Raw genomic sequence first — 10,491 nt, 5'->3', positions numbered from 1 at the left:
CATAGTTGCACACCAAGCACCATACATCACATCAGCAGGGCCAGGTAGATAAGAGTGAACCATAATGAATTACTGTGGCTCACTGTTAAAGTGCTGTTTCAAAGCCTCCCAGCTGTATAGCTCCATGTTGAGCTCTTCTAATATTTGCTGTGTCTGGGTGTTCAGACTCACAGCAGACAGCCCACCACCCTGGCGACAACTTTCCCCCCTTTGCTTAACAGATATTATGCAGAACACAATGGGCATCTATAATCACTGGGATTTTTTTCACTGAGATTCAATCTTGTAAGCAAGAAACTCCAGCGTCCCTTCAATCTATTCAACTGTCATTCTGCACCGGCTGAGCCAGTAGCTGAACGTTTCTTTGGTGCTGTGGACATGGCTGGTGAATGATTTCATGAGCCAGGGGAGCGAGGGGTAGCCTACCCATGGTGCACTGCACTGTGCATCGACACAAACACTCCTTATGCACGCGGCACAAACAACAGACTAACTGTGGTGTTACATCAGCAAAAGTTTATGGCCTCAGTCGCCCTCCCACTTTGTTTTATTTTTCTTTGAAAAATGGCTCAGTCAATCCATGATTTCTGTGCCTGTACCAATCCATGGAAGCCTAAATGCCTTTGAGAATCTGGGCCTTTGTTCCCAACCTCCCTCCCTAGGGGGGGGCATCCAAAATAGAACAGAAAAGGTAGAGAACAAATGCAGCAGAAAATAATGTCAATCAATGTCTTAAAGAGACAGGGCAGTGGGAAAAGAGAACTAGACTGTTGGATAGATCTAACCCAGAGGATACCCCAGCACAGTAGGCTCACATACCCACCTCCTTCCCTCTCAGTGCTATGGTACAGATATGGGTAAAGAGAGCCCCATCCTCTTTTAAGGAGCTCTCTGGCTTCCAAAGAGAGTCTTGTTGGGGTTTTACCCCATTCCAATTCTCTCAGAGACCTGGTGTGCTCATCACGTAGATGAAAAAGAAATTCTCCCTTTGAAGAGACTGCGCAGGAAGCCCACTGCACAACACATGCGTCTGCTGTCACAGACCATGCTGTAGAGTCTCTGCAACTCACCTCAAGTTTTTGCCTCTCTATTGAACTCTCCTTGAACTAGCAGGTTTGGAGGAAATCCCTCACTGCTGCTATAGTAAGGATCCAGATCCACCCATGATAACTATCGTGGGAATGACAGCACCAAGAGGACTCCAGGCATTTTTACCACCAGCTCATAAGACCTGCACACATTGTGCTTAAAAAAATACCAGCAGCCATCCAGAGCACCGTCTACACTAGGGCTCGCACCATTGAACCCCCCGTGGATCTGCACCACTGGGAGATTTCACCCCAAATGCTGGTTCCATTGTGGTATGTTTCGATGGTCCACGGTATTTCTTCCCAATGAGCTTCTTGTTTCTTGGAAGTGGAGCAATGGTTCTTTTCCTATTGCTGGAGGATCGAGGTGGAGCCAATCAATAAATACCCCTAAAAGGTGAATCCATACACACACAAAAACATGTCATTTATATGTCTGGAAAATAGCTTAATTTTTGCATAGTCTGGCTGTCTTTTGCTGAGATTCTGGGGGAAGATGTGCTAGCAGCAGACAAAAATCAGACATTAGCCCGATCAAGCAGATAAAGAACAGAATAATTATTAAAACAACACCAATGCTTGGCCCAGGCCCAGACACCAGGATAAACCGTGTACAAATCATTTATTTTTAGAGCTGGGAGCAATTTTATTTTAGTACTTCAACAGCAGGAGAAAATGCAGAAATCACTACTTCTGCAAAGCACTCTGTACACGTCGGTAATAGGTACAACTCACAGTCGGATATGCTGGTTAAAGCCATTTAGTCTGCTCCACTGATGGATGGAATTAATCCCCTTTCCAGTGCTGATCTGGGCATGCGGCTGACAACAGTTCTCTATAAAATGTCCAGTCCAAAGGTCCAATCTTGCTCCTATTGTAGTTAAAGCAAAATTGACTTCATTGCAGAAGAACTGGGCCTGGAATAACCAGAGACAGGACACATCAGATTGCCAATTGGGGGAATTTATTTTTCCCAGATAAGCCAGCCTTGGAGTAATTAAAGAACACCAGCCCCTCAATCCCACAGCTAAGGATTTTTGGGGGGCACTGGGTTTGTAAAATACAGAACTCAATCGGAAAAAACAGACACTGCAGTGACATTTCTGTCTCTATGCACAAACATATGTACAAGTCACAGTAGATCTGGTGACCTTCCTGAATAAAACTGTCTCGTATAGGAATTGAAATATGATTCTGAAAAGTCTCTGTCATGCTGTCAGAAACACTTACATTTTTCATACTTACCCTTAAATCTTTTTACCTCTCTAAAGTTTTTCAGCAATTTCCCTGCCATATTTGCTATCTGTCAAAGACTTTTGTTCTAATTTCACCCAGGATTAACTCTCCTAAAGCCAAAGGTGTTACCACAGCGGTGAATTTGATCTGTTTTATTTAAGTTAGGGATGTAAAATGTTAACCAGCTAACCGGTAAGCATTAGTCTTACCGGTTAACCCGCCTTAAGCATTAACCCCTGGGCTGGCCCCGCACTGGCTGGAGCAGCCACAGTGGCCCCGCGCCGGCCAGAGTGGGTGGAACAGCGCTGCCCGGCTGGTGCGACCCCAGCCACACTGGCCCCAGCCGGAGGAGCCCCAACCCCAGCCATGCCATCCCCGGCTGGATTGGTCCAAGCCCTGCCGTCTGTCCATTTAGATCGGCCTCAGCCGTGCCTTCCGGCTGGCCCTTTAATCGGTTAACCATTTAAATGAAATATTTTAATCGTTTAAAAGGTTAACTTTTTAAATGATATTTACATGCCTAATGTAAGCAGGGTTTTTTCAGTCCCCACTACCAACATGTCCCATCATAAGAACAGCCATACTGGGTCAAACCAAAGGTCCATCTAGCCCAGTATCCTGTCTTCTGACAGTGGCCAATGCCAGGTGCCCCAGAGGGAATGAACAGAGCAGGTAATCATCAAGTGATCCAACCCGTCTCCCATTCCCAGCTTCTGGCAAACAGAGGCTAGGGACACCATCCCTGTCATCCTGGCTAATAGCCACTGATGGACCTATCCTCCATGAATTTATCTAGTTCTTTTTTGAACCCTGCTATCGTCCTGGCCTTCACAATATCCTCTGGTAAGGAGTTCCACAGGTTGACTGTGCGTTGTGTGAAAAAATACTTCCTTTTGTTTGTTTTAAACCTGCTGCCTATTAATTTCATTTGGTGGCCCCTAGTTCTTGTGTTACATGAAGGAGTAAATAACACTTCCTTATTTACTTTCTCCATACCAGTCATGATTTTATAGACCTCTATCATATCCCCCCTTAGTCATCTCTTTTCCAAGCTGAACGTCTCCTTTCCTCTCTTTAATTATTATAATGTCCATGCAACCTTAATTCAGCCCCTTATCTGTAGGAATGATGATACAGCCTTTAATTACACACTGTTTTTTCCTGGATATCCCTGCCTCATTCAGTGCACAGGATGGCTAGTGTTCAAGGACTGAGACAGCTGTTCATTGTTTCTTTTTATCCTCATACAATGGCCCCTGCCTTATTTACTGCACTCAATCCAACCCCTGCTCTGGATTATTCTGCGGTGTTCATCACCATTCTGCCTCACAGATATTAATGACGTTATCACCACATCTCCCCTGGGAGATGTGAGAATTATTAGCCCCCTTATACAGATGGTGAAGCACAGACAATCTGACTTGCATGAGACACAGAGTGAATCAAGGGCAGAGTCAGAATTAGAACTCAGGATCTCCTTCCGCCCAGTGTTGTGCCCATTCCTCCAGACCACATTGCTAAAGATGCAGGGCATCCACAGCTCCCATTGACTTCAGTTGCAGCCGGGAGCGCTCAGCACTTCAGGCCCCAGGGCACCCAGAAAATGAGACACACACAATTAGTGACCACCCGCCAAAATTCCGGGGTTAAGTGATTTGCCCAGCATCACATAAGAGCTCTGTGGCAGAGGCAGGGAATTCTTCTATGTGGCATCTGCCTGCTTTACTCACAAATCCATTTCTCTCTTGCGGAAGTGGCCTGCCTTGTTCTCCACACACCTTCCAATGCAAATGAAGGAATTCTACCAAGAGCCCCATTCTGTACGCAGCCCTGATTCATTCCCTGAGCACTAGATGAGGCAGAGGACCTTTGGAAAAAATAGCATGCATTCATATACTTAAAGACTATCATAATGCATACACACAGCAGGGCTGAATTAAGGCTGCACATGCAATCTAAATTCTGGCATTTCTTAACTTTCAAGTGCTTGACTTTGCAACCTATGTAATATTTTGGTGTCACCGGGGTGGGGGAGGGCAGCACCCCAGTTCCAAACATGCACTCCCAGTCAAGGAGGTTTATTCTTTTATAACAAAAGTTAACAAACACCCAGAAGGCAGTCTGAAGTCAATACCTGGCCCCCAGGCTTCAGGGCCACCCGTCCCAGGGACCTCTGGCTCTCCTGCTCCTGACAGCTTCCTTGCCTCCTCCCGCTCTGCTCCCCTCTTGGAGCCGCAGCTTTGGGGTTGTTTCCTTGAGCCCCTGACCCCCTTGCTCCAGGGACCCATCACAAGGGTTAGCTCCACTCCAGTGTGGCGTCTGCTGACCAGAGCTCAGCCTGTCCCAGTCCTTCCTTCCAGCTGCCTACTAGCAGCACTTTAGAGCCCCTCTTTAATTAGCTGGATTGGACTCACCTGCTTCGGTCCTGGGGCGCTGGGCTCAGTCTATCAACAGACACCAGTTACCCTGTGACACTTGTGTGTTTGTTTTTAAAGGAAGAGGGGGAAAAAACCAAAATCTAGGATTTGGTCCTATAGCAACTCTCCCACCATCCATCACTGGCATTGCAATTCAGCTTCAGAACTAACTTCCCACTGCCAGCTAATGTAGGGCTGTTATCTTAAAGGGGAGGGGGGATGGGGCACTGAACCTGCATGTTGGGTCCAGGAGGTAGCTGGGGGAAGAGTGGCCCAGTTCTCTCTCTCCACCCTGAATTTAAGGCAGTTCCTGCCTCACGTCGTGCCCCCAGAAGGAAGAGATGGGACACTGGAGCCATCTACGGGTCCGAGGGGTTATTGGGGGAACGTGGTATGGTCTCTTTCTACTCTTGCTCCAGCAGCAGGTGTGCTGTCTGCCCCTAGGGTTCCTGGGACTGCTTTGGTAGCAGTGTGGGTTTAGCTCTTTCAAATGTTCATGTTCAGTTATTCTGGCAGGCTGCTAAGGTTTTGCCAACAGCCAAAGCAACAGAAAAGAAAAGGTAACTTTGAAAAGTTAATAAGCCCACTAAACCTGAATGGAATTTCATGGGACAAAGAAAAGGCACTTCTCTAGTGTGAGGGCCTCCTCCCGGCTGAATTTCAAAGGCCAGCTGCAAACCACAGAAATGTTCAAGCTTCTCAAAAAAATAGTTGCTTTCCATTATAAAAGATTCTTGCATTAGGCAACCTAAATAGAGGTGTTGCTACCAGCTTCCCCCATAAGGTATTATTTGTACTGTGGTAGCACCCAAAAGCCCAAATCAGATTCATGGACCCATTGTGGTAAACCCTGTAGAAAGACATAGAAATGCAAGAAATGCTTCAAATATTTTCTCTACTAGAGTGCTGGTTTGATCCAGCCTTGGTAGACAGGGTCTGACCATGGTCATACCTTCAGATCACTTCAGCAGCCCATGTGAAATGAGGGTCTTAATCCAGTTCCTCATGCACAGGCAGCCAAACGTTTGGTGCTTATTACTCATTAGCTGAGGAGGGGGTCTTGAACCTCCCTTTTACAGCTATTGTGGGAGGCAGAGTCCTTCTAGGAGAAGCCTGCAGCATATCAGCACATACAGGCCTTGTCTAGTGTGGGCAATTTTTGCTAACTTTTTCCTACCACACCTACCATTGACTCAACTCCACTAGCAGTCGCCAATGGAAACAGGCTGCAGATCACCACCACTAACATTGTAAGCATTATTTTGTGCAGGCCTGCTCCATCTCAGTAGGGTTATATGATGCACTGGCCACCTGGAGTCTTGTCTACACTAGGGTTCCCACCTTTGCTAGCACTGATGGCACTGAACCAGTCCAAGCAACGGTGAGAAACCCTAGGAAAAATATCCTAGTATAGATATACCATGGTGCTTGAAAAAAGCTTATGCTGCCATTATCAACACTGTACCTGTTCTGTCAATAAACAGAACTGCAGTCACCCGTGGCTGTCAAACAGTTACCTTTCATAAGTGTGGAATTCACTCAAAATATAATATTTTTAAAAAAATCTTCATTTTTGTTTGATTTTTCTTTTAATGTGGGTTGCTGTGTTTTGCTCCATTTTATTTAATGCCGAAAAATATTAATTACACGCTGTCAAGATCTTCGGAGAAAAATTCAATATTATCTTTTGCTGAGAATAAGAAATGAATCGAGGCTCCATTCCAAATCCGGCAGCAGCCCCGACTTTGACGTGCCGAGGACGATAATAACTTTCATCATATACTAATTGTCTTGTTAACATGGATTATACAGCCAGCCAAATAAATGTCATTCTCACTTTTATGAGGAAGAGCATTAATCTAAAAATCGGAAGTGCATAATATTTTTTCATCTTTTCTTTTCTCCCCATTCTACATTCACAGCCTAAAAACATTTGCATTTTTAATCCAAGCAAACAAAGCAACCTTCTGCTGGACAGTTTTGCTGCTCCCAGGGGATCCCATCCGAGATCAAGGTGATCAGATTTTTAAAACAACGGGCCTGATTCTCATTTATACCTTGGCATCTTTATAGCACTCTGGCAATGTAAATTTAAATTAATGGAGATATCCTAGCTCCTAGAACTGGAAGGGACCTCATTGAGTCTAGTCCCCTGCCTTCACTAGCAGGACCAAATACTGATTTTGCCCCAGATCCCTAAGTGGCCCCCTCAAGGATTGAACTCACAATCCTGGGTTTACAAGGCCAATGCTCAAACCACTGAGCTATCCCTCCCCCGCGAGGGCCTTGACATTGCCATAGCGGTATACAGTGTCTTTAGGGTAAATGAGAATTAGGATCCTTGTATCATTATTTGCACCAGTAGAAATTACTTTGATTCAGGCCCATGGTGCCAAAACATTAGGCCACCTCAGTAAGGAGCTCAGGAAGCGATGCGCCTTCCAGAATGACCCAGTGCACAGGGGGTGCATATGCATCCACAGGCTGGTGCAGCACACTCCTCCTCTGCTGGCTGGGGGAATGCTAGTGAGGGGTTTGGAAGCAGGAGTGTAGCTATGCCTGGACCCCGTGCAGGAAATACAGGGGAAGAGAAGACTCTTTATGCCCTTACCCCTTATGCACCCATTCGGGGCCACATCATTTGTTGATTTCAACAAGTTAACCAAAAAACAAGGGGTGTTATACGTAAAGTGGAGCATACAAGGACTCTTTGAAGCCATTGCCAACAGGGCTGCAGTGCATCGAACATGTTTTCCAGAATTAAAGATACATTAAAGAGAGCAGAGACGTGCATCCGTCTGATCTTTTTTGGGTCCCTTATTCAGGAGATCATCCTCATTTTTTCATCCACAGGGCAAGGCTGATGTAAATGGGACTGGTCAGACTGCAGCCTGTGGTAAGGTTTTCACTGATAAGATTGCAAAGCGTGTAGCAGAAGTTATTACCGAGCAAGAGAAATTAATCATCTGAGCCGAAGTTGATAATAGGAAGGACAGTGGATAGGAAATCCTAATCAGAGGACTTTGCCCACCACCATCAAGAGATGGACGCTCATAAAAATGCAGGGAAAAAAGTCAAGGAAAGTCTGAAGCTAGTCTATTCTTAGTGTGGGGCAGATGGAACTGTGAGCAGGAGGGAGGTTCTCACCCTAAGAGTGTGTTACTGATATGGAGACAGCCTTTCCCAGACACAGCTGTAAGGAGCACTGGGTGTTAGAGATCAGAAAACATTCACTATAGGGCTGAGAGAACCTTGAGGGCTAGAGAAATAGCAACAGCTCCATTCCAGCGTGATGTAGAGCAGGCCCCCACTCCAGCATGGGAAACAGGGAGCTCCACAAGTTGAGACTGAGACTATGGGCATGCTGGGAACTGAAAACAGGAAGACAGCCCTCTCCCACTACCCGAGAGAATTCCAGGAATTAATGCTGCACAACTCTGAAATTCTGCTAAACTTAAACAAAAATTAAAAAGTAAACCCCAACCTAATGCAGAAACACATATTGATACTGTACAGTCGCTCGGCTCAGCAGCGGAACTATCAGAGTGGTGAAGCCAGTTCTGCACTGCAATTCAAGCAAAAGCTTACAGGAAGACACAATTAAAATAAGTGCTGTAGTTTCAATTAACTGTTCTCTCCAGCAGCTTAGGTCTGGAAAGTATTCTTAATAGATCTCTTCCACTGCAGTGCACAAACTCTATTGCAACCGCTTCCCCAATTATTGGAAGTTAGTAGAGTGAGGAAGCTCTCTCACAACACTTTCAATTGTGATTTGAGGATCTGTCTGTCATTATCTGGCCAGTTCGTGTACTGAGAATCTAAGCAGGTTAGAGAGTGCAACCATTCTCCAGATAGGTTTCAGAGTAGTAGGTTTTAGACTGGTAATGTCTAACTTTCTCCGCTGCATTCTCCAGATAGTTTATCTGCTTAGGCTTCCATTTACAAGCTTTGAGAGGTTGCAGTTTGCTTAGCTTTCATGGTTCCTGGCACAGTGCTAGTTCTAACTTTGGAGGAACAGCTGGACCCTGCTGGGTCTTTCTTGATTAGGTCTCAGTATAACAGTTTTTCCACTGGGTCTGGTTGATTAGGAACAAGGCTCAGAATAATTCCTGTAAGGTTTTCTTTCTGAGCTGGAGAGACATCCTGATAGGTTTTAGGCTTTCATTTTCAGCTTGCAAAATAGTCTCCTGGGGAACTATGTTCCATCCAGTCCCACTGCTGATTCCTCATAGACGAGCGCATGATATTTAATCATGTTCAAGTGTGTCAGACAGCCATCAACTGACCTGCATGTTCATGGGAAATATTAAATTTACTGCCTGGGCCCCTGAGGTGCAGAAGCTTCACAAGCCTTTGGCGGGAGAGAATTTAAGGAAGGAACTATAAGTAAAGCACAGCTGTCCCTTTAACGCTGTAAGGAACAAGGTGCACACTTTGAACAGGGAAGGAATTAACCTTTTGAACAACTTGTCTATGGATATGTTGGATTCTCTGTCATTTGAAGTCTTTACATCAAGACTAGATGTCTTTCTAGCTCAATCACAAGTTATGATGCAGGGAACACTTGGTGAAATTCTCTGGCCTGTGTTACACAGGAGGTCGGACTAGATGATCATAATGAACCTTTCCGGTCTTAAAAATCTATGGACTCTCAGGCTGTAGCCCCACTGTGAAGGTTATGCCTGAGGTAAGTCCTTCCCTTCCAAAGAACTCTCAACAAGTTCCCCCCTTCAATCCTCCAAAAATGCACCAAGTTTTCAATAGAGCTGGCTGAAAAAAAATCAGTGAAAATTTTTCACTTTTGGGGGGTTTTTTGGTCAAAAATGTTTTACAATGTTGATGAAAAATGACAGGAAAGAAAGAGAAAGATCTAGTTTTCCCCATGAAATGACACATTATCAACAGCCTCTTCACATTTTTTCCCTCTGGTTCCATCTTCATAGCTACAAGAAAGGTCATCTTGTGATTAAGGCATGGGGCTGGGAACCGGAAGACCCGGGCTTTATGAATGGCTCTGCCATACACTTCCTGTTTCTTGGGGCTTGTCTACACGGTGGGCTAAATGCACTCTATGTGTGTGTGGTTTCTAAAGCACACTGTGTTGCAAATTAATTGTGCATTTAGACCCTGTTGGTGCACTTTATCATAATGCTGTTTGAAACAGTACTACCTTAAAGTACACTAGGGAACCCTTAGTGCACATCAGCAAGGTTTACACCAACCAATTAATGTGCAACACAGTGTGCATTAGAAATCACATCCCCATAGAGTGCATTACCCATCCACCCCCAAGTAGACACAAGCTTTTAGCATCTTTGTGCCTCCATTTTCCCATCTGTAAAATGAGGATAATAATACTGACCTACCTCATACAACACTGTCGTGAGGCCACAGGTAAAGTGTTTGTAAGGTGCTTTGAAGTTCTTAAATGGAAAGGACTTCACAATTTAGAAAACATGCCTTATAGTGATTGAGCTCCTTAAGTCTACCTATTTAGCTTAACAAAGTGCAGGTTAAGGGATGAATTGATTACAGTCTATAAGAGCCTGCATCAAGAACAAAAATGTAATAATGGCTCTTCAATCTAGCAGAGAAAGGTGTAACACAATCCAATGGCTGGAAGTTGAAGGTAAACCAATTCAGACTGGAAATTAGGCATACATTTTTAACAGTGAGAGTAATTAACCATTGGGACAACTTACCAAGGGACATGTGTTGTGTTGGATTCTCCATCACAGACCATTTTAAAA

At 44.9% G+C, this 10,491-nt stretch overlaps 1 long non-coding RNA gene across 1 annotated transcript in view; it reads right to left on the bottom strand.

Moving 5' to 3' along the window:
• Positions 1-1,695: 1,695 nt before the first annotated feature.
• The window catches only part of LOC135975095 (uncharacterized), a 31,289-nt gene continuing 22,493 nt past the window's right edge, over positions 1,696-10,491 (bottom strand). Inside the window, exon 2 of the long non-coding RNA XR_010592132.1 lies at positions 1,696-2,005. This is a non-coding gene — a long non-coding RNA (uncharacterized LOC135975095). The remainder of the gene's footprint in view (positions 2,006-10,491) is intronic.

Source organism: Chrysemys picta, chromosome 13 (assembly GCF_011386835.1).
Source record: "Chrysemys picta bellii isolate R12L10 chromosome 13, ASM1138683v2, whole genome shotgun sequence".
Lineage (NCBI taxonomy): Eukaryota > Metazoa > Chordata > Testudines > Emydidae > Chrysemys > Chrysemys picta.
The sequence above is the reverse complement of the archived record's forward strand: the minus strand, read 5'-3'. Positions and strand labels throughout refer to the sequence as shown.